The sequence below is a fragment of the Oncorhynchus masou genome, chromosome 10 (genome assembly GCF_036934945.1).
Source record: "Oncorhynchus masou masou isolate Uvic2021 chromosome 10, UVic_Omas_1.1, whole genome shotgun sequence".
NCBI lineage: Eukaryota > Metazoa > Chordata > Actinopteri > Salmoniformes > Salmonidae > Oncorhynchus > Oncorhynchus masou.
This window is the reverse complement of record NC_088221.1, coordinates 41,867,776-41,893,452: the sequence shown is the minus strand read 5'-3', so window position 1 is coordinate 41,893,452 and position 25,677 is coordinate 41,867,776. Positions and strand designations below refer to the sequence as shown.

The window sequence follows — 25,677 nt, the reverse complement described above, 5'->3', positions numbered from 1 at the left end:
TAGCTCTTGACCACCCAACGTTGCTAATGCTAGCTAGCCAGTTAATATAACTAGCTTTTTCAAAATGTTAGCTAGCTAGCAATTTTGTCATGTTATGAATACAACTCTAGTCTGCTGTCGACATCAGAATGCGATTTCAGAGCACTAGTTAGATCCAAAAGTGTTTAGTAACTTTGGCTGCATGCTGACAGTGCATTCAGAGCCATCCAGTGGCTAGCCACACTTTAACCTTCATTTTACCAGGTTCCCGTGAAGCAATTGTAATGACAATGTCGTGTCTTTGGCTATGCCGGATTAAGTGATATGACATGCTATTCTATAAAATCATTTCTCTGTAATTAATATTACCTGATTGAGCTAATCATGTAAATAAAATTAAATAGAAAGTCGGGGCACCACAAAATAATATTTATAGAGCAGTTATCTTCCGAATAAACTCTTAAAGACCTAGTAATATTTTACATAAATAGCAGTCAATATTAATCGTCACCTTATTATTTCAGTCTCATCTGAAAGTTGTAAATTCTTGGATATCTTCACAAACCCTGGCTAACAAGTTGAATCAGCAATACAAAATTGGGTTTAATTATTTATTTACTAAATACCTAACTAATCACACAGAATTACATATACACAGAATGAATCATACCTTGATTACAAATGAAGTCATAAAGGAAATTTTCCCTAGCGGGCGGAACAGATATGACAAAGAAAAGGGGGCTGGGTTTGAATGAAAGAGCGGGAAGACTTGAGGAACAAAGGGAGAAGCGATGATTACCGCCCATTTGGAAAAGGAAAATGCAATAAATATTTACTTTGAGCTGCATTTCAGTAGGTTGGTGGTAGATGGAAGGCCTTTGAAGAATGTACCTGCTGTTAAATTGGTTACGTTGTAGTAACGTCGTTGTGTGGTAGACGGGATACTCTGTCTGTTCTTTCCTAGCCCACGTTTGCAGCTGCTGTTGCTAACTCAACGGCTAGGAGGTATCACTTCTGCAGTGAATAAGAGTTCAAAGTTCATACCATTCGCAACCAAATCTCTCATTTGGAAGCTAAAATTACATTTAATCTTTTCACCAATAATTTTATATTCAAACATTTAAATTGAACAACAATTCCATGTGAATCCGATAACTACAATGTGCAGATTTTCCACTGTAGAGTTTATGGGGGGAGAGGTATTTATGACTGTCATAAACCTACCCCCAGGCCAACGTCATGACAACGGTCCATTATAACATACCTGAGCATCTCCTGATAAGCAATCACTTTTGACCTAAATCTCATTTAAATTATACAATTTAACTACGACATTGTCTTGTCACCAGTCTGAAGTTTAGCCGTATCTAATGTCGTACATTTATAATTAGTAGGTTTTATTATCTGTTTTAACAAACCTTATTTATTTTTGTACTTAAGAATTGTATATCGCTTTTTCCTGGTGTGGTTTTCATATAAGCCCTTGTGCTTCCAGCCACACTTACACACCGTTTATATATTTATTTGTTTCGCTGTTTATCAACTGTTTTTCTTTAGCTCAAATAAATTAAACAACATTTTTATTAAAACAAAAAGTAGTCTGTATTTAATTTCATTATGTATTAAAACCACAGGATTTCGTCAGTGGTTAGAAGGGAGAATTGGGCTTCCCGGGAAAATGTTGTCGGAGGTTGCAACAGTAAAAAAGGGAGGCGGGGCTTGACGAAGGGTCAAATGTGTTGGTTAGAGGCAACTCTGCATTTTAATCCAACGCAGGGTCATTCGTTATTTTTTGTGTGAGTCGGTGATGAGATTCCAGAAACGCAATCTGATTTGGTATACCCTAATGACACACAACCATTCAGGCTCTGTTGCACTGGGATAGAACAAACGGCACAGTGTCACACTCTTAAGATATCGCAGAGTGACTTCCTTGTGGTGATGATCCTGACTGCAATCAGAGGAGTGTGGAATATAGAAGCACTCCTGTCATCTACCTACCTAAGAGGACAACTTAGTGGAGCAGCAAAAAAAGTGTCAATCAGAAAATTAATTCCAAACTAAATCGGTGCACCTGGAGTTTACCCAAAAGAGCCGGCTGGCTGGCGGCAGACGGATGAAGGACGCAGTGCTATAGGCTTGATGATGACCGACCTTCCAAGGCCCAGCAAGGTTCCCCTGAACTCAGTTTAAACTCTCAGCGAGGGTACCCGTGGCAGGGAGGGGAGGGACACCTGTGTGTGTGTGTGTGTGTGTGTCTCATAGCAGGGACACCTTGTGTTCTGACCTACTTCTACCAGCGCTGCGTGGTGATTGGCTGAAACAGGGACAAACAGGCAGAGTGTGTAGTGAACCTGGGAGGGGTCAGTTCTCTGAGCTGGCAGTCCTGAGCTTCAGGACAGGCGGAGCTGACATTCACTGAGTCTCAGTCGAGCAGCTCAAAATGGAAAAGTATTACCTGTCACAGTCAGAAGCCTTTTTCACCTGGTGACATAAAAAGATGATTGCCCCTAAAAAACAACAAATCCCTTTGAAAAAACGGCCTGTGGCATCAAAATGAGTCAGAAACATTTATTCTAGTGTAAAAATGTACTACAAAGTCAGTCAGTTTTGTCTAAAACAGAATTTGTAACCTGAGTGCATCACAATGAGTACATGAAGGTTGGGTTTGGATTACAGTTATGTCAGCAATTCATGCCCCTTTTTGCCTATTAACACGTGGTGGCAACGAGCTTTCTGGGAAAAGACTGGGTGAGTTCGCTTTGCGTGGCCCAGTGATAGTCTAGTATCATAGCAGCATAGCCAATGATACTGTGACGTAACTAGTTAAATACATAGCCTCTACGTAACACGTTATGTAAGAAGAAGATTTGCATAGCTAACGTTGCACCTGAAGACAAGTTTGATTCCTGATGTTAGCGAACTGGCTTATAATCAATCAAACCTGATGACATGCTTGATGCACGCTACCAGCTTCCATTCAATAATGTTTCAACACGAACTGGCTGACTATTGTTTGTTGTGATTGAATGGCAAAGACACACCCAAGAAACACCGACATCAAACCACACCCCCAAGACAACCCTTGTTTGCCTTCTGTCATGGCCGCTAGCAATTCATAATGAGAATTGATGGAAAAACAAGGCCAAATCAGGAAGTGCAGTTGACGTTTACATCATAGTCAGTGATTGACAATGCACGAGGGCTTTGGATAGAAGCTGCCCTTAGGCACAGCTCATCCTACCCAAACCCTAACCCTGGGGGGGGGGGGTCCAAACTGAACTTATCCTACCCTAACCCTGGGGGGATCCAAACTGAACTTATCCTACCCAAACCCTAACCCTGGGGGAGAATCCAAACTGAACTTATCCTACCCAAATTCTACTGCCTGACAACTCAAAGTGAATTAATCCACTGCTCTAAGTTCACTACATACTTCCGTCTGAGACTGCAATCGTTGAAGTCATTTGTGGTGATGTCAAAATGAGGGGTGTTGTACAAAACAAATTCATCAACGATTGGATCATCTCTAACCAATCAAAGTAACAAAACAAATGTCAAAACGCCGCTTTACCCACGTGTGTTCTGGCTCTGGTCCAACCCATCGGTTTCTGGGACCATTCAAAACAGTTAGAATGTGTTTGTATTCTAGAAATCGCCAGGGAGGTACTGAAATCCAGACTCATTGCAGAGAAAACTAACATCAGTGGGCATAGCATAGCGTTTGGCCGGAGCAAGGAGTTTGGGTAGCCAGGCAACAAATCCCAACCTTGGGGGGAAAACCCCAAACACAGCTTTTCCTCCCCAAACACAGCTTATCTTCCCCAAATCCTAACCTTTGTTGGAAAAATTGCAAACTCAGTTTATCCTCCCCAAATTCTTGGTGGGAAAAACACCAAACTGAACTCAAGTTAATATTGAGGGGCAACTTCATCCAAATCAAATTAATTTATATAGCCCTTCGTACATCAGCTGATATCTCAAAGTGCTGTACAGAAACCCAGCCTAAAACCGCAAACAGTAAGCAATGTAGGTGTAGAAGCACGGTGGCAAGGAAAAACTCCCTAGAAAGGCCAAAACCTAGGAAGAAACCTAGAGAGGAACCAGGCTATGAGGGGTGGCCAGTCCTCTTCTGGCTGCGCCGGGTAGAGATTATAACAGAACATGGCCAAGATGTTCAAATGTTCATAAATGACCAGCATGGTCAAATAATTATAATCACAGTAGTTGTTGAGGGTGCAGCAAGTCAGCACCTCAGGAGTAAATGTCAGTTGGCTTTTCATAGCCAATCATTAAGAGTATCTCTACCACTCCTGCTGTCTCTAGAGGGTTGAAAACAGCAGGTCTGGGACAGGTAGCACATCTGGTGAACAGGTCAGGATTCCATAGCCACAGGCAGAACAGTTTTGAAACTGGAGCAGCAGTACGGATAGGTGGACTGGGGACAGCAAGGAGTCATCATGCCAGGTAGTCCTGAGGCATGGTCCTAGGGCTCAGGCCCTCAGAGAGAGAGAAAGAAAGAGAGAAAGAGAGAGCATACTTAAATTCACACAGGACACCGGATAAGACAGGAGTACTCCAGATATAACAAACTGACCCTAGCCCCCCAACACATAAACTACTGCAGCATAAATACTGGAGGCTGAGACAGGAGGGGTCAGGAGACACTGTGGCCCCATCCGAGGACACCCCCGGACAGGGCCAAACAGGAAGGATATAACCCCACCCACTTTGCCAAAGCACAGCCCCCACACCACTAGAGGGATATCTTCAACCACCAACTTACCATCCTGAGACAAAGCCGAGTATAGCCCACAAAGATCTCCGCCACGGCACAACCCAGACAGGAAGATCACATCAGTGACTCAACCCACTCAAGTGACGCACCCCTCCTAGGGACGGCATGAAAGAGCACCAGTAAGCCAGGGACTCAGCCCCTGTAATAGGGTTAGAGGCAGAGAATCCCAGTGGAAAGAGGGGAAGCGGCCAGGCAGAGACAGCAAGGGAGGTTCGTTGCTCCAGAGCCTTTACATTCACCTTCGCACTCCTGGGCCAGACTATACTCAATCATACTGTATGACCCACTGAAGAGATGAGTCTTCAGTAAAGACTTAAAGGTTGAGACCGAGTCTTTATTTATGTATTTATATTTATTTTACCTTTATTTAACTAGGCAAGTCAGTTAAGAACAAATTCTTATTTTCCATGACGGCCTAGGAACAGTGGGTTAACTGCCTGTTCATTATGTTTTCGAATGACATCCCCAAGAGGTAAAATATATAGTGAATCCTACTTCTGTTCGGTGCTCATCGATGCCTACCTTCTAAGCCTACTAGACAATGCTTTCTCTGTTCATTAAGTTACAATGGACAATACTATTCTAAATGCTCCTATGTCCATACCTTCTCAGCTTCCTTGGTGTCGTCAAACAGGCGAGCAGGGGTGGTCTGTGAGCAGGGGTGGTCTTGGCTGTGGCACACGCCTCCATCCACATGTTCCCGGGGATCTTCATCCTGGCACTCAGGTCACCCCTGACCACCGTGTCCCCGCTCTCATCCACCACCTCCTCCTCAAAGTAGTCCCTGGGGGAGTACCACCGCACAAAGTCCTCCAGGGTACAGCCCGGATTCGCTGCCTGACACAGAATCAGACACAGGCAGGCATGTCAATGTTTCATTATGTTTCTGAGCTCTACACAGTCAATACGGTGCCTTCAGAAAGTATTCATACCCCTAGACGTATTCCACATTTTTGTTGGGTTACAGCCTGAATTCAAAAGGGATTAAATATTTGTTTTCTTCTTACCCATCTACACACAATAACCATAATGACAAAGTGAAAACATGTTTTTTGAAATGTAATGCACATTTACTGAAAATGAAATCCAGAAACATCTAATTTATATAAGTTTTCACACCCCAGAGTCACTACTTTGTAGAAGAACCTTTGGCAGTGATTACAGCTGTCAGTCTTACTGGGTAAGCCTCTAAGAGCTTTGGATTGTGCAACATTTGCCCATTATATTCTTCACAATTCTTCAAGCTCTGTCAAATTGGTGGTTGATCATTGCTAGACAACCAATTCTTAGGTCTTACCTTAGATTTCTAAGTAGATTTAAGTCAAAACTGTAACTCAGTAACATTCACTGTGTTCTTGGTAAGCAAATACAGTGTAGATTTGGACTTGTGTTTTAGGTTATTGTCCTGATGAAAGGTTAATTCATCTCTGTGTCAGATGAAAAAGTAGACAACCAGGTTTTTATCCTGAAAAACTCTCTAGTCCTTAACGATTACAAGCATACCCATAACATGATGCAGCCACCACTATGCTTGAAAATATGGAAAGTGGTATTCCGTAATGTGTTTTAATGCCCATGCAACTTATGTGACTTTTTAGGATACTTATTGAGTCAAGACATTTCAGGTTTTTATTTTGTATTAGTTTGTAAAAAAATCTAAAAACATAATTCCACTTTGGCATTATGGGGAATTGTGTGTAGGCCAGTGACACAAAATCTCAACTTAATCCATTTTAAAATCAGGCTGTAACACAACAAAATGTGGAACAAGTCAAGCGGTGTGAATACTTTCTGAAGTCACTATAAGATTGGTACAGAGGAGACCACTCAATCTCAGTGAAGCAACAGTAGATGGATTGATGACAATGAGGCTAAAGCATGAATAACTTGAGACAGGAGCTCTCCGCAGTAGCCTGGGGGCCCAGGACAGGACAAACAGAGACACAGACAGACAGGAGACTTCTCCTCTGCTGCTGTCCCCCTGCGGAATAAGTGTGTGTCTGTGTTTGTGTGTGCATGTGACGCGTGTGTGTGCACAACACACTGAGTTGAGGAGGGGGCTGGTATGTGCTGCATGGCTGTCATATTACCCAAAATTCATTAGCGGTCAATCCTCCCTGCTCTGCACCGTCAGGGACTGGGATAATTAAAGCTAAAATGCCAGATTATGCTTGGCTAAGCACAATTGCACACAGAGCCGGTTGGCCCCGGCCCCGAGACAGCTCACACTAAATTTAGAGGCCATTCTAACTCAACTAATCGCTATACCTGAGTACACAACATTCTTCTTCCTCTAGTTTATAACCTCCCTCCCTCCCTCCCTCTCTTGTCAGCTGTTGTTGGAGCTCAGAGAGGACAGAAGAAGAAGAGGTTGAGAAGAACATACTCCAAAGTAGAGCATTTAGTGGGCCAGTTAAAAACAGACCGGGGTAATGCGTCAAAAAGTTGCGACTGTGCCCCTCCGACGGAACACTATTTGTCAGCGTTTGTTACCGTTGGGAACAAAGGGGGTGGAGCCGGAAGTCCCATCAGAGACGTTTAAAGATGGTGACCTGATGTTCCGAACCTCTTGGGTCCAATAGCAAGTTAGCAGGTGAGGCTGAATGCTACTCAGCAGAAAAATGCGGTATGGTGACAACAGAGATTAATTCAGCTTTTTTTGGCCTGTTCCTATAACTTTAAGGGAGCTATTAAATGTAACTTGGCTAAATTCATTCAAGATGCATACATAGTGGGATTGTAAAGAGCTGTTTTGAAGATTTGTACTCATGACAAAGGAAGGAAATTGACTTTAATTTTCAAAAGCATTTTCAGTACCAGTCAAAAGTTTGGACACACCTACTCATTCAAGGGTTTTGTAGGATAATAGTGAAGACATGTAGTAACCAAAAAAAGTGTTAAACAAATCAAAAAGTATTTTATGAGTAGGCACCCTTTGCCTTGATGATAGATTTGCACACTCTTGGCATTTTCTCAACAAGCTTCATGAGGAATGCTTTCCCAACCGTCTTGAAGGAGTTCCCACATATACTGAGCACTTGTTGGCTGCTTTTCCTTCACTATGCAGTCCAACTAATCCCAAACAATCTCAATTGGGTTGAGGTTTGCTGATTGTGGAGGCCAGGTTATCTGATGCAGCACTCCATCACTTTCCATCTTGATCAAATAGCGTATACACAGCCTAGAGGTGTGTTTTGGGTGATTGTCCTGTTGAAAAACAATTTATTATCTCACTAAGCATTTATAGTCTCACTAATCACAAACCAGATGGGATGGTGTATCGCTGCAGAATGCTGTGGTAGCCATGCTGGTTAAGTGTCACCAGCAAAGCACCATCACACCTCCTCCTCCATGCTTTACGTGGGAACCACACATGCGTAGATAATTTGTTCACCTACTCTGCGTCTCACAAACACACAGCGGTTGGAACCAAAAATCTAAAATTCGGGCTCATCAGACCAAAGGACAGATTTCCACCAGTCTAATGTCCATAGCTTGTGTTTCTTGGCCCAAGCAAGTCTCTTCTTATTATTGGTGTCCTTTAGTAGTGGTTTCTTTGCAGCAATTTTACCATGAATGCCTGATTCACGCAGTCTCCTCTGAACAGTTGATGTTGAGATGTGTCTGTTACTTGAATACTGTGAAGCATTTATTTTGGCTGCAATTTCTGAGGCTGGTAACTTTAATGAACTTATCCTCTGCTGCAGGTAACTCTGGGTCTTCCTTTCCTGTGGCGGTCCTCATGAGAGCCAGTTTCATCATAGAGCTTGATGGTTTTTGAGACTGCACATGAAGAAACTTTCAACGTTTAACTTTTAACAAGGCACACCTGAAATGCATTCGAGGTGACTACCTCATGAAACTGGTTGAGAGAATGCCAAGAGTGTGCAAACCTGTCATCAAGGCAAAGCGTGGCTACTTTGAAGAATCTCAAATATATTTTAATTTGTTTCTCAATTTTGGTTACTACATGATTCCATATGTGTCATTATATAGTTTTGATATCTTCACTATTATGCTACAATGTAGAAAATAGTAAAAATAAAGAAAAACCCCTGAATGAGTAGGTGTTTACATGTTTTACTGGTACTGTATGTGTTGAGTTTTCTAGGTACCGTGTGGCTCAGTTGATAGAGCATGGTGCTCGCAATGCCTTCGATTCCCACGGGGTACCAGTATGAAAAAGTACCTAAATGTATACACTCACTAATGCAAGTCGCTCTGGATAAGAGTGTCTAGTAAATTGTAAAATGTATTAATCCTAATACGGTTACTGACATAACATCCACCACTATTATTCAACACTACGGAGGCTTCACATGGAGATACTTCCAAAATGAAATTATTTTAAGTGCATTTAGTACTAAAACAGACATCGCTACAGTACATCAGCTAAATAAGACCTCAATCAAATTTTCAATTGCACACCCAACATAATATCTAATACGAAGCATTTCATTGATATTGATAACACAATTAGCATGCCCTCCACTGTGCCACTGTGAGAGATGAGGGAGATTGTGAGAATCTAATCAAACGCCCCCCCGGTCTGACACACTGACTGACCGAGAGGTCTGAGACCACTAATAGGCTCCTGTGCCACTCACCCAGTCTGGGTGGCAGTGAGTGTGTGTGTTTGTGTGCCTCTCTGTGTGTGTGTGTGTGTGTGTGTTTGTGTGTGTGTGTGTGTGTGTGTGTGTGTGTGTGTGTGTGTGTGTGTGTGTGTGTGTGTGTGTGTGTGTGTGTGTGTGTGTGTTTGTGTCTCTCTCTTTGTGTGTGTGTGTGTGTGTGTGTGTGTGTGTGTGTGTGTGTGTGTGTGTGTGTGTGTGTGTGTGTGTGTGTGTGTGTGTGTGTGTGTGTGTGTGTGTGTGTGTGTGTGTGTGTGTGTGTGTGTGCCAGCGTTAATGTCAGGGTGTGTGTACTGTATTGTCGGTCTAGTTGTCAGTGTGGGTGTGTGAGGAGTTGTCTAGTTGTCAGGGTGTGGGTGTGTGAGTGTCCTCACCTTAAAAGACTCCATGTCTGAGAGCAGACAGGCACTCTGCATGCGAGCGCGGAGGTGGGCACCCTCGGCTGACGTGCCCAGTTTGGCCAACACCTCCGACTGCTCCTCCAGCAGGTCCTCTGTCATGGGCGCTTGGCTCCTATGGAGTGGGAAAGAGAACATTCAGTGTTTCAGTGTGTTTTAGGGGGTTAAGTGTATGTATGAAGTAGCATGGGTGTGTGTGTGTGTGTTGCTTTTCAAGACACGGAAGCCAGAAAACCAACCCTAAACATTTGACTATATGTGCCAGGAAATACAATACAGTACTTATTAGTGTGTGAGTGTGACACTAGGTTTGGCCCTGTCAGTTACTCTGAGCAGGACAGAGGACAGACTGACAGCTTGTCAGATTCATTAGGGCCCTGTGGAACACTGGAACACCTGAGGCACCTACAACCCTCTGCCAGAACACCCACAACCCCCTACCAAACCCCCATCAGCCCTGGCTAATGAACACTGCTTCTGTCTGGTAGAGCCATGTCCACAGTCCACAGTCCTGTCTGGTCTCCATGTTCCTAAAGGGCAACTGAACACTGCACAATGTTCTCTAAAGTCTGCCTCGGTTCCACAACTGGTAAGGCAAGTCATGATCACAGCCACTCAGGTTCATAAATCAAATGGTTATTTGAATTAACACAAAATACTGACTGTAGAGGGGGTCGGCCGAACTTGCTTGATGAGTTCCCTTGCTTGATGAGTTCCCTTGTTCTTGTGAGTCACACAGAAAACACAGGTTCAATCCCCAGAGAGTTATGTACAAGATTCACTAGTTCAGATAAAGCTGCTAAAAGAAAAGTCCCTCATTTCATAGAGAATAAAAATGGATTCTGATTCTGCACCCTGGCAAGGTCCCACTAATCACCCCAAACAGGCACCCAAAACAATGACAGCAAAAATAATCTAAGGACCAAAACAACCCCAAACAGGCACCCAAAACAATGACAGCAAAAATAATCTAAGGACCAAAAACAACCCCAAACAGGCACCCAAAACAATGACAGCAAAAATAATCTAAGGACCAAAACAACCCCAAACAGGCACCCAAAACAATGACAGCAAAAATAATCTAAGGACCAAAAACAACCCCAAACAGGCACCCAAAACAATGACAGCAAAAATAATCTAAGGACCAAAAACAACCCCAAACAGGCACCCAAAACAATGACAGCAAAAATAATCTAAGGACCCAAAACAACCCCAAACAGGCACCCAAAACAATGACAGCAAAAATAATCTAAGGACCCAAAACAACCCCAAACAGGCACCCAAAACAATGACAGCAAAAAATAATCTAAGGACCAAAAACAACCCCAAACAGGCACCCAAAACAATGACAGCAAAAAATAATCTAAGGACCAAAAACAACCCCAAACAGGCACCCAAAACAATGACAGCAAAAAATAATCTAAGGACCCAAAACAACCACAAACAGGTACCCAAAACAATGACAGCAAAAAAATAATCTAAGGACCCAAAACAACCACAAACAGGCACCCAAAACAATGACAGAAAAAATAATCTAAGGACCAAAAACAACCCCAAACAGGCACCCAAAACAATGACAGAAAAAATAATCTAAGGACCAAAAACAACCCCAAACAGGCACCCAAAACAATGACAGCAAAAATAATCTAAGGACCAAAAACAACCCCAAACAGGCACCCAAAACAATGACAGAAAAAATAATCTAAGGACCAAAAACAACCCCAAACAGGCACCCAAAACAATGACAGCAAAAATAATCTAAGGACCCAAAACAACCCCAAACAGGCACCCAAAACAATGACAGCAAAAATAATCTAAGGACCCAAAACAACCCCAAACAGGCACCCAAAACAATGACAGCAAAAATAATCTAAGGACCCAAAACAACCCCAAACAGGCACCCAAAACAATGACAGCAAAAATAATCTAAGGACCCAAAACAACCCCAAACAATGAGCACCCAAAACAATGACAGCAAAAATAATCTAAGGACCCAAAACAACCCCAAACAGGCACCCAAAACAATGACAGCAAAAAATAATCTAAGGACCAAAAACAACCCCAAACAGGCACCCAAAACAATGACAGCAAAAAATAATCTAAGGACCAAAAACAACCCCAAACAGGCACCCAAAACAATGACAGCAAAAAATAATCTAAGGACCAAAAACAACCCCAAACAGGCACCCAAAACAATGACAGCAAAAAATAATCTAAGGACCAAAAACAACCCCAAACAGGCACCCAAAACAATGACAGCAAAAAATAATCTAAGGACCAAAAACAACCCCAAACAGGCACCCAAAACAATGACAGCAAAAATAATCTAAGGACCAAAAACAACCCCAAACAGGCACCCAAAACAATGACAGAAAAAAACCCCAAACAGGCACCCAAAACAATGACAGAAAAAATAATCTAAGGACCAAAAACAACCCCAAACAGGCACCCAAAACAATGACAGCAAAAATAATCTAAGGACCCAAAACAACCCCAAACAGGCACCCAAAACAATGACAGCAAAAATAATCTAAGGACCCAAAACAACCCCAAACAGGCACCCAAAACAATGACAGCAAAAATAATCTAAGGACCCAAAACAACCCCAAACAGGCACCCAAAACAATGACAGCAAAAATAATCTAAGGACCCAAAACAACCCCAAACAGGCACCCAAAACAATGACAGCAAAAATAATCTAAGGACCCAAAACAACCCCAAACAGGCACCCAAAACAATGACAGCAAAAAATAATCTAAGGACCAAAAACAACCCCAAACAGGCACCCAAAACAATGACAGCAAAAAATAATCTAAGGACCAAAAACAACCCCAAACAGGCACCCAAAACAATGACAGCAAAAAATAATCTAAGGACCAAAAACAACCCCAAACAGGCACCCAAAACAATGACAGAAAAAATAATCTAAGGACCAAAAACAACCCCAAACAGGCACCCAAAACAATGACAGAAAAAATAATCTAAGGACCAAAAACAACCCCAAACAGGCACCCAAAACAATGACAGCAAAAATAATCTAAGGACCAAAAACAACCACAAACAGGCACCCAAAACAATGACAGCAAAAATAATCTAAGGACCAAAAACAACCCCAAACAGGCACCCAAAACAATGACAGAAAAAATAATCTAAGGACCAAAAACAACCCCAAACAGGCACCCAAAACAATGACAGAAAAAATAATCTAAGGACCAAAAACAACCACAAACAGGCACCCAAAACAATGACAGCAAAAATAATCTAAGGACCCAAAACAACCCCAAACAGGCACCCAAAACAATGACAGAAAAAAATAATCTAAGGACCCAAAACAACCCCAAACAGGCACCCAAAACAATGACAGAAAAAAATAATCTAAGGACCCAAAACAACCCCAAACAGGCACCCAAAACAATGACAGCAAAAAATAATCTAAGGACCAAAAACAACCCCAAACAGGCACCCAAAACAATGACAGCAAAAAATAATCTAAGGACCAAAAACAACCCCAAACAGGCACCCAAAACAATGACAGCAAAAAATAATCTAAGGACCAAAAACAACCCCAAACAGGCACCCAAAACAATGACAGCAAAAAATAATCTAAGGACCAAAAACAACCCCAAACAGGCACCCAAAACAATGACAGAAAAAAATAATCTAAGGACCAAAAACAACCCCAAACAGGCACCCAAAACAATGACAGAAAAAAATAATCTAAGGACCAAAAACAACCCCAAACAGGCACCCAAAACAATGACAGCAAAAATAATCTAAGGACCAAAAACAACCCCAAACAGGCACCCAAAACAATGACAGCAAAAATAATCTAAGGACCAAAAACAACCACAAACAGGTACCCAAAACAATGACAGCAAAAATAATCTAAGGACCAAAAACAACCCCAAACAGGCACCCAAAACAATGACAGAAAAAAATAATCTAAGGACCAAAACAACCACAAACAGGCACCCAAAACAATGACAGCAAAAATAATCTAAGGACCAAAAACAACCACAAACAGGTACCCAAAACAATGACAGAAAAAATAATCTAAGGACCAAAAACAACCCCAAACAGGCACCCAAAACAATGACAGAAAAAATAATCTAAGGACCAAAAACAACCCCAAACAGGCACCCAAAACAATGACAGCAAAAATAATCTAAGGACCAAAAACAACCCCAAACAGGCACCCAAAACAATGACAGCAAAAAATAATCTAAGGACCAAAAACAACCCCAAACAGGCACCCAAAACAATGACAGCAAAAAATAATCTAAGGACCAAAAACAACCCCAAACAGGCACCCAAAACAATGACAGCAAAAAATAATCTAAGGACCAAAAACAACCCCAAACAGGCACCCAAAACAATGACAGCAAAAATAATCTAAGGACCAAAAACAACCCCAAACAGGCACCCAAAACAATGACAGCAAAAAATAATCTAAGGACCAAAAACAACCCCAAACAGGCACCCAAAACAATGACAGCAAAAAATAATCTAAGGACCAAAAACAACCCCAAACAGGCACCCAAAACAATGACAGCAAAAATAATCTAAGGACCAAAAACAACCCCAAACAGGCACCCAAAACAATGACAGAAAAAATAATCTAAGGACCAAAAACAACCCCAAACAGGCACCCAAAACAATGACAGCAAAAAATAATCTAAGGACCAAAAACAACCACAAACAGGCACCCAAAACAATGACAGCAAAAATAATCTAAGGACCCCAAAACAACAACCAAAACAAACAGGCACCCAAAACAATGACAGAAAAAATAATCTAAGGACCAAAAACAACCCCAAACAGGCACCCAAAACAATGACAGAAAAAAATAATCTAAGGACCAAAAACAACCCCAAACAGGCACCCAAAACAATGACAGAAAAAAATAATCTAAGGACCAAAAACAACCCCAAACAGGCACCCAAAACAATGACAGCAAAAAATAATCTAAGGACCAAAAACAACCACAAACAGGTACCCCCAAACAACAAAAGCATCTAAAACAGTGGCCAAAAACAACCAGACCGCAGATTTTTCACACAGTCGGCCCGGGGATTTGAACCAGCAACCTTTAATTTACTGGCCCAACCGCTGGGCTACCTGGCACCCCACTATTATCACATTGTGATTCTTTGTGGTTGTTTTAGGTACTTTTGGGTATCCGTTTATGGTTGGTTATGGTTGTTTTGGGGTACTTTTGGGTTGTTTCGGGGTACCTGTTCGTGGTTGTTTTGGGTACTTTTGGATTGTTTTGGGTACCTGTTTGTGGTTGTTTCGGGTACCTGTTTGTGGTTGTTTTGGGTACCTGTTCGTGGTTGTTTTGGGGTACTTTTGGGTTGTTTTGGGTACCTGTTTGTGGTTGTTTTGCGTACCTGTTCGTTGTTGTTTTAGGTACCTGTTCGTGGTTGTTTTGGGGTACTTTTGTGTTGTTTTGGGTACCTGTTTGTGTTGGGTACTTTTAGGTTGTTTTGGGTACCTGTTTGTGGTTGTTTTGCGTACCTGTTCGTTGTTGTTTTGGGTACCTGTTCGTGGTTGTTTTGGGTACCTGTTCCTGGTTGTTTTGGGTACCTGTTTGTGGTTGTTTTGGGTAACTGTTCGCTGTTGTTTTGGGTACCTGTTTGTGGTTGTTTTGGGTACCTGTTCATGGTTGTTTTGGGTACCTGTTTGTGGTTGTTTTGGGTACCTGTTTGTGGTTGTTTTGAAAATTACAGGCCTCTCTCATCTTTTTAAGTGGGAGAACTCGCACAATTGGTGGCTGACTAAATACTTTTTTGCCCCACTGTACATACATACAGTACCAGTCAAAAGTTTGGACACACCTACTCATTACAGGGTTTCTTTATTTGTACTATTTTCTACATTGTAGAATAATAGTGAAGACATCAGAACTATTAAATAACACATATGGATTCATGTTGTAAAGCTTTTTCATTATTTGTCATCTCTTGCTCTGATATAAACTAGACTGTTTTTCAGGACTTCGAGCTTGGCTTAGTTTGATGAAATCGTTCATATTATACCTGTGTTTTGAAGGGATAGTTCACCCAACAACCGTATTCCCTATTTAGTGCACTACTTTTGACCTGAGAGCCCTATGGGCCCTGGTGAAATGTGTGCACTGTATAAGGTATAGGGTGCTATTTAGTACGCAGAAGAGTTTGGAGGTATAAATAGTGGAGAGGAGAGGCGGCCAAACACTTTACCCACTGAAGACTAATTCAACTCAGGGAAGGAAGGTGTGACTGCCGAGCAGAGCAAGTTTGTGTGAGCAGTGTGAAGCAGAGCCAATCCGCCTCATTACAAATGAAGTGGCATCGCCATGAATCTAAAACACCTATCTCTGCCTGCCCCCACTCTTCCCCTACCCTATCCCTGCTGTTTAAAAGACAGAGGGAGGGAGGAGGAGTGTGAGAGGAGAGAGGAAGATGGATAGGGAGAAAGAGAAAATGTGTTAGAGAAACAGAGAGAGCGAGGAAATGTCTGAAAGGGACTAGAAGAAAAAGCGGAGATGGAGACAGATTCAGACAGAGACATACAGACATACAGATAATGGATAGATGGATGTAGGAAGAGAGAGAGAGACAGATTCAGACAGAGACATACAGACATACAGATAATGGATAGATGGATGTAGGAAGAGGGACAGATTCAGACAGAGACACACAGACAATGGATAGATGGATGTAGGAAGAGAGAGAGACAGATTCAGACAGAGACACACAGACATACAGATAATGGATAGATGGATGTAGGAAGAGAGAGAGATTCAGACAGAGACATACAGACATACAGATAATGGATAGATGGATGTGGGAAGAGAGAGAGAGACAGATTCAGACAGAGACATACAGACATACAGATAATGGATAGATGGATGTAGGAAGAGAGAGAGAGACAGATTCAGACAGAGACACACAGACATACAGATAATGGATAGATGGATGTAGGAAGAGAGAGAGAGACAGATTCAGACAGAGACATACAGACATACAGATAATGGATAGATGGATGTAGGAAGAGAGAGAGACAGAGACACACAGACAATGGATAGATGGATGTACAGATTCAGACAGAGACACACAGACAATGGAAGATTCAGACAGAGACATACAGACATACAGATAATGGATAGATGGATGTAGGAAGAGAGAGACAGACAGACAGAGACACACAGACAATGGATAGATGGATGTAGGAAGAGAGAGACAGATTCAGACAGAGACACACAGACAATGGATAGATGGATGTAGGAAGAGAGAGAGAGACAGATTCAGACAGAGACATACAGACATACAGATAATGGATAGATGGATGTAGGAAGAGAGAGAGAGACAGATTCAGACAGAGACACACAGACAATGGATAGATGGATGTAGGAAGAGAGAGAGAGACAGATTCAGACAGAGACACACAGACAATGGATAGATGGATGTAGGAAGAGAGAGAGAGACAGATTCAGACAGAGACATACAGACACAGATAATGGATAGATGGATGTAGGAAGAGAGAGAGAGAGAGAGAGAGAGACAGCAGAGGAGAGAAAGTGTCATGGAGAGGACAGACAGCAAGAGAAAGACAAAAGAGAGGAAACAGACGTATTAAGGGATAGTGGGTGTGATATATGACTGATAGAGACACGTTTGGAGAAAGGTGTGTGGATGAGAGGGAGAGAGACAGATGAAGAAAAGACGAGTACAAAACTCTCCACATGATACACCAGCGTGTGTGTGTGTGTGTGTGTGTGTGTGTGTGTGTTTGTGTGTCTGGAGACGCCCATGCCCAGCCCACTAGAGGATCAGTCTTCTTGCCCTCTATTTCCTGTGTTTGAGGGGTGCAAAATCCACTTAAATATCACTGGGTTGATTGCTTTCATTTTACTCCTGCTCGTGCCTGTCTTGCTCGTGCCTGTAGTTTTTCCCCGATAACGTTACGACCGCGGAAGTGACCTGCCAAACACACCCCGGTAACGGCTGAAATGGGCTCAATGGAATACATTGTCTTTCCGTTGCATCTATAAGAACGCTAAAGCTTCGTCAGTGAATAAACACATCGTCCCGACACTTACATCACAAGGAGAAGAAAAATGACTTTATTTTCACGCACATTTATTTTTTTGTGGAATAGAAAAAATTGAATTTAATACAGTTAAAATGTTTAATAAATTAGATGAGCTGAAATGAAAGTAACTTCCGAAAATGAACACTCAGATTATAGTGATATATCTGACCTTGCAAACATTGTAAAGTATAGGTGTAATCTAGAGCCAATCGCGTTGATTTTTAACCCGAAGGTAATCTGCTATTGACACACTTGTCGAATTACGCAACAGAACGTGACAACGGTAATTTATGAGGCAGTCTAGACAGATCAGGTTAGTGCAGGTAGGCATGGACCGAGCACATTTTTGGTGGTTAACAGCCCTTTTCCACCCCTTTATGTTAATCTATCCCTATATATAGTCTACCATTATATTTATGCAAATTAGGCACATCTAACTTTCATTATTTTAATACAAAATATGTTTTACAAATACCTCATTTCATTACAAAATGTATATATAATCTAAGAAAAAAAAGTAAAATCTGATAATAAATGGAATACCCGAACTGTTATTATTTGTCTGTGCCATTAAAATGTTTTATGTGTCATAATTCAGTCAATACAGTATCTGATTCATTTTAGTTTGGAGTATCTTCATCCATTGTCCAACTGTTCTTTTTATTACAATTCTGTGTGCGTGTGTGTGTGTGTGTGTGTGTGTGTGTGTGTGTGTGTGTGTGTGTGTGTGTGTGTGATGGAGATTGTGCACGGCCCAGACAGCCACCGCAGCTGCAGCCTCAGAGCTTGTGTGAAGCCGTCGGCCCGTTCTGGAAGAAGTGCTGACACTCATCTATTTTACACTCACACCCTTCATCCATCTCTCCCTCACCGCTCCACACAGCACATGATCGTTCCGCTCTCTTAACTAGGCAAGGCATCCATCCTCGCCTCGCCTTTTTCCAACATCTGCTGTGTGTGTCCGGGGTCGTCTTTGTGTGTGTGGATAGAAACTGACATCAGACAGCCTGGGCCACACTCTCCCCTCCTCAGTGACCGGCTATCGCCTCGTGTTAATCATTGACGAGGGTCAGCCTCAACCCATTGCATTAATTAGCTCTACTTTTCAGCCCCATCTATAATTGATGAGGAGGAGAGGAGCTACAAATCACTCCAGGAGCTGGGCTCTGAGTTCACTCAAACAGCAGGGAGAGAGGGAGGGACGGAGGGACGGAGGGGGGGGGACACAGAGGGACGGAGACACGGAGGGAGGGGGGGAGACACAGAGAGGGAGACACGGAGGGAGGGGGGGACAAAGGGAGGGAGACACGGAGGGAGGGAGACACAGAGGGAGGGGGGGAGACACAGAGGGAGGGAGACACGGAGGGAGGGGGGGGGCAAAAGGAGGGAGTACACAGAAGGGAAGGACGCGGGTTGGGAGGGAGGAGACAGAAGGGAAGGACGCGGGTTGGGAGGGAGGAGACAGAAGGGAAGGACGCGGGTTGGGAGGGAGGAGACACTCACAGCATAGAGGCTAAATCAGTGGTGGTCACCACATTTGAGAAGACATTGCCTTTATAATAAGATGTATTATAGTAGCTATCTGCCCCCAAAAGCCTTTGAAAATTAGAGGCTGAGCACTAATGCTTTTGTGGAGTTGATTCTGTCAGTCTCGGTGTCACGTCATGCTTCTCATTACCATACTTATTAAGATCAACCCTTTATCTGTGACTTTTAAAGATAATTAGGGGTTTTATATTACAACTATGATTTATTACAAGTCTGTGAAAAATGAAATATGCACTGTGTGCATGTACTGAATTCGTCAGGTATTGCGTTAAAGTGATTTATGGTACCACAGTAACAATGAGTTACTGGATCGTTACAATATAGTAATGAATAGATCAATGTGTTAGACTGGTGCAGATTGTACAGTAATCAACAATGGCTGGCTGTGTGTCTAAACAGTGCCATTGATAACGATATGGTAGGTATTTGAACATACACTATATATACAAAAGTATGTGGACACTCCTTCAAATTAGTGGATTCCACTATTTCAGACGCGCCCGTTGCTGACAGGTGTATAAAATCAAGCACACAGCCATGTATTCTCCATAGACAAACATTGGAAGTATAATGGCCTTACTGAAGAACTCAGTGCCTTTCAACGTGGCACCGCCACAGAATTCCTTTCCAACAAGTCATTTTGTCACATTTCTGCCCTGCTAGAGCTTCCCCTGGTCAACTGTAAGTGTTGTTATTGTGAAGTGGAAACATCTAGGAGCAACAACGGCTCAGCCGCAAAGTGGTAGACCACACAAGCTCACAGAACGGGACCGCTGAGTACTGAAGCGCATGGCACATAACATTGTCTGTCCTCAGTTGCAACACTCACTACCGAGTTCCAAACTACCTCGGGAACCAACGTCAGCACAATAACTGTTCGTTGGGAGCTTCATGAAATGGGTTTCCATGACTGAGCAGCTGCACACAAGCCTAAGATCGCCATGTACAATGCCCAGAGTCGGCTGGGAGTGCTGTAAATCTCACCACCATTGGACTCTGGAGCTGTGGAAACGCGTTCTCTGGATTGATGAATTACACTTCACCATCTGGCAGTCCCACGGATAAATCTAGGTTTGGCAGATGCCAGGAGAACGCTACCTGCTCCAATGCATAGTACTAACTGTAAAGTTTGGTGGAGGAGGAATAATGGTCTGGGGCTGTTTTTCATGGTTTGGGCCACGCCCCTTAGTTCCAGTGAAGGGAAATATTAACACTACAGCATACAAGACATTCTAGATGTTTCGGTGTTTCCAACTTTCTGGAAACAGGTTTTTAGTGTTTCATCATGACTACAGTTTTTTTATTTATTTAATCTTTAATTAACTAGGCAAGTCAGCTAAGAACAAATTCTAACTTACAATGACGGCCTAGGAACAGTGGGTTAACTGCCTTGTTAGGAGGCAGATGACGGAGTTTTACCTTGCCAGCTCGGGGATTCGATCTTGCAACCTTTTGGTTACTGGCCCAACACTCTAACCACTAGGCTACCTGTGCACATGTTCCCCGTGCACAAATATCGAGGTCCATACAGAAATGGTTTGTTGCGATCGGTGTGGAAGAACTTGACTGGCCTGCACAGAGCCCTGACCTCAACCCCATCGAACACCTTTGGGATGAATTGGAACACGCCCAACATCAGTGCCCAACCACCCTAATGCTCTTGTGGCTGAATGGAAGTAAGTCCCCGCAGCAATGTTCCAACATCTAGTAGAAAGCCTTCCCAGAAGAGTGGAGGCTGTTATAGCAGCAAAGGGGGGACCAACTCCAACTTGCTTACCGCCCCAATAGGTCCATAGACGACGCAATCGCAACCACACTGCCCTAACCCATCTGGACAAGTGGAATACCTATGTGAGAATGCTGTTCATCGACTACAGCTCAGCATTTAACACCATAGTACCCTCCAAACTCGTCATCAAGCTCGAAATCCTGGGTCTCGACCCCGCCCTGTGTAACTGGGTACTGGACTTCCTGAAGGGCCGCCCCCAGGTGGTGAGGGTAGGTAACAACTTCTCCACCCCGCTGGTCCTCAACACTGGGGCCCCACAAGGGTGCGTTCTGAGCCCTCTCCTGTACTCCCTGTTCACCCACGGCTGAATGGCCACGCACGCCTCCAACTCAATCATCAAGTTGCAGAAGACACTACAGTGGTAGGCTTGATTACCAACAACGACGAGACGGCCTACAGGGAGGAGGTGAGGGCCCTCGGAGGGTGGTGTCAGGGAAATAACCTCACACTTAATGTCAACAAAACAAAGGAGATGATTGTGGACTTCAGGAAACAGCAGAGGGAGCACCCCCCTATCCACAATGAGGGGACAGTAGTGGAGAGGGTAGTAAGTTTTAAGTTCCTCGGCGTACACATCACGGACAAACTTAATTGGTCCACCCACACAGACAGTGTGGTGAAGAAGGCACAGCAGCGCCTCTTCAACCTCAGGAGACTGAAGAAATTTGGCTTGTCACCAAAAGCACTCAAACTTTTACAGATGCACAATCAAGAGCATCCTGTCGGCTGTATCACTGCCTGGTACAACACCTGCTCCGCCCAAAACCGTAAGGCTCTCCAGAGGGTAGTGAGGTCTGCACAACGCATCACTGGGGAAAACTACCTGCCCTCCAGGACACCTACACCACCCGATGTCACAGAAATGCCAAAAAGATCATCAAGGACAACAACCACCCGAGCCACTGCCTGTTCACCCCGTTATCATCCAGAAGGCGAGGTCAGTACAGGTGCATCAAAGCAGGGACCGAGAGACTGAAAAACAACTTCTATCTCAAGGTCATCAGACTGTTAAACAGCCACCACTAACATTGAGTGGCTGCTGCCAACATACTGACTCAACTCCAGCCACTTTAATATTGGAAAAATTGATGTAAGAAATGTATCACTATTCACTTTAAACAATGCCACTTAATATAATGTTTACATACCCTACATTATTCATCTCATATGTATATACTGTACTCAATACCATCTACTGCATCTTGCCTATGCCGTTCTGTACCATCACTCATTCATATATCTTTTTGTACATATTATTCATCCCTTTACACTTGTGTGTATAAGGTAGATGTTGTGAAATTGTTAGGTTAGATTACTCATTGGTTATTACTGCATTGTCGGAACTTGAAGCACAAGCATTTTGCAACACTCGCATTAACATCTGCTAACCATGTGTATGTGACAAATAAAATTAGATTTGATTTCATAGTTTTGATGTCTTCACTATTATTTTACAATGTAAAAAATAGTAAAAATTAAGAAAAACCCTTGAATGAGTAGGTGTCCCCAAACTTTTGACTGGTACTGTACATAATATACCCAAGTGACATGGGTGTACAGGGGTGTGGTGCTTGTATTACAGTGTATACGGTAATATACCTGAGAGAAAGAGATATATAGGGGTGTGCACTACATTATATAGAGTATTATAAACTGGGTGGTTCAAGCCCTGAATGCTGATTGGCTGATAAGCCGTGGAATATCAGACCGTATACCACGGGTATGACAAAACATATATTTTTACTGCTTTGACTACGTTGGTTTATAATAGCAATAAGTCACCTCAGGGGGTGTGGTATATGGCCAATATACCACGGCTAAGGGCTGTATCCAGGCACTCTGCGTTGCGCTGTGGTATATTGGCCATATACCACACCCCCTCTGGCCTTATTGCTTAAATATACCTGAGTGACAGGGATGTACAGGGGTTCCTTGGAGTTGAGCAGGGTCAACTTCCCGTGTGGGTGGAGCCGACCCTCCGGCTTGCCCGCCTTGGCCCCGTCCTCTTTAGCTCCGCCCTTCTTGCCGTCTGTAGAGGGATCGTCCTTCACCACCTCTGTGTCGCTCAGACACTCAGGGCCAATCTCTTTCTCTCAGGTATATTACCGTATATACTGTAATACAAGCACCACACCCCTGTACACCCATGTCACTTGGGTATATTATGTACAGTACCAGTCAAAAGTTTGGGGACACCTACTCATTCAAGGGTTTTTCTTAATTTTTACTATTTTCTACATTGTAAAATAATAGTGAAGACATCAAAACTATGAAATCAAATCTAATTTTATTTGTCACATACACATGGTTAGCAGATAATGTTAATGCGAGTGTAGCGAAATGCTTGTGCTTCTAGTTCCGACAATGCAGTAATAACCAATGAGTAATCTAACCTAACAATTTCACAACAACTACCTTATACACATAAGTGTAAAGGGATGAAGAATATGTACAAAAAGATATATGAATGAGTGATGGTACAGAACGGCATAGGCAAGATGAGGTAGATGGTATAGAGTACAATATATACATATGAGATGAGTAATGTAGGGTATGTAAACATTTTATTAAGTGGCATTGCTAGTGATACATTTTTTACATCAATTTTTCCAATATTAAAGTGGCTGGAGTTGAGTCAGTATGTTGGCAGCAGCCACTCAATGTTAGTGGTGGCTGTTTAACAGTCTGATGGCTTTGAGATAGAAGCTGTTTTTCAGTCTCTCTGTCCCTGCTTTGATGCACCTGTACTGACCTCGCCTTCTGGATGATAGCAGGGTTAACAGGCAGTGGGCTCGGGTGGTTGTTGTCCTTGATGATCTTTTTGGTCTTCCTGTGACACCGGCTGGTGTAGGTGACCTGGAGGGCAGGTAGTTTGCCCCCGGTGATGCGTTGAGAGAGAGAAAGGGAGCAGCGAGAGAGAGAGAGAGAGAGAGAGAGAGAGAGAGAGAGAGAGAGAGTGAGGGAGCAGCGAGAGAGAGAGAGCAGCGAGAGAGAGAGATAGAGCAGCGAGAGAGAGAGAGAGAGAGAGAGAGAGAGAGAGAGAGAGAGAGAGAGAGAGGGGAGCAGCGAGAGAGAGAGCAGCGAGAGAGAGAGAGAGCAGCAAGAGAGAGAGAGCAGCAAGAGAGAGAGAGCACAGAGAGAGAGAGAGAAGCGAGAGAGAGAGCAGAGAGAGAGAGCAGAGAGAGAGGGAGCAGCCAGGGAGAGAGAGAGGGTGAGGGAGCAGCGAGAAAGAGAGAGAGAGCAGCGAGAGAGAGAGAGAGAGAGAGAGAGAGAGAGAGAGAGAGAGCAGCGAGAGAGAGAGAGAAAGAGAGAGGGTGAGGTAGCAGCGAGAGAGAGAGAGAGAGAGAGAGGGAGCAGCAAGAGAGAGAGAGAGAGGGCGAGGGAGCAGCGAGAGAGAGAGAGAGAGAGAGAGCAGCGAGAGAGAGAGAGAGCAGCGAGAGAGAGCAGCGAGAGAGAGAGCAGCGAGAGAGAGCAGCGAGAGAGAGCAGCGAGAGAGAGAAAGCGAGAGAGAGAGCAGCGAGAGAGAGAGAGAGCAGAGAGAAAGAGAGAGGGTGAGGGAGAAGTCGAGAGAGAGATAGAGAGAGAGAGAGCAGAGAGAGAGAGCAGCGAGAGAGAGAGAGCAGAGAGAAAGAGAGAGGGTGAGGGAGAAGCGAGAGAGATAGAAAGAGAGATAGAGAGAGAGAGGGAGCAGCAATGAGAGAGAGGGAGCAGCAATGAGAGAGAAGAGAGGGACACAGTGCTGCTTGGAAGCCTCTTCCTCTTATTAAAGTGATTGCCGTTAAAGAGGCTCTCACTGCTCTCCGCCTCGACTTTCCAGAAAGATATTACCTCTCTTTCCCTCTCAACCTCCCACTCTCCCTGTCTCTCTGGGCATCTTTATTACCACCTCTCTCCCTCCTTCCCTCTTTCTATTCTTCTCTCTTTCTCTCTCCATCCTTTCCTCCCCCAGGTGAGGAGTGGGTGGCTGAATAAGAAAAGTGTTCATGGGTCTATCTGGGCTATCTGCAGACGTCTGGCAGAGCTGTGGGGCTAGGGAGTGCTCACTCTCTCCATCCTTCCATCTCTCCCTCTGCTCCCTGTCGACTCACTCACTCCCTCATCATCATCATCATAAGACATTAGTATCCGTTGGCTGAAGCTCACCATTCTGTTCTGACGTTCTTAAATCATCCTCTCCAGGATCAATTTACACTCTCTCTGAGGACAAATGTACCAATTCTGCACTACAAGTATCTCTGCCAGACTAATATGCAAAACAAAAAAAGAAAGATCCTGGTGTACAGTCGTGGCCAAAGGTTTTCAGAATGACACAAATATTAATTTTCACAAAGTTTGCTGCTTCAGTGTCTTTAGATATTTTTGTCAGATGTTACTGTGGAATACTGAAGTATAATTACAAGCATTTTATAAATGTCAAAGACTTTTATTGACAATTACATGAAGTTGATGCAAAGAATTAAA

General features: G+C 43.3%; 1 pseudogene; it reads right to left on the bottom strand.

The window, feature by feature from the left end:
- Positions 1–25,677, bottom strand: part of LOC135546866 (rab3 GTPase-activating protein catalytic subunit-like) — a 75,304-nt pseudogene that overhangs the window by 34,950 nt on the left and 14,677 nt on the right.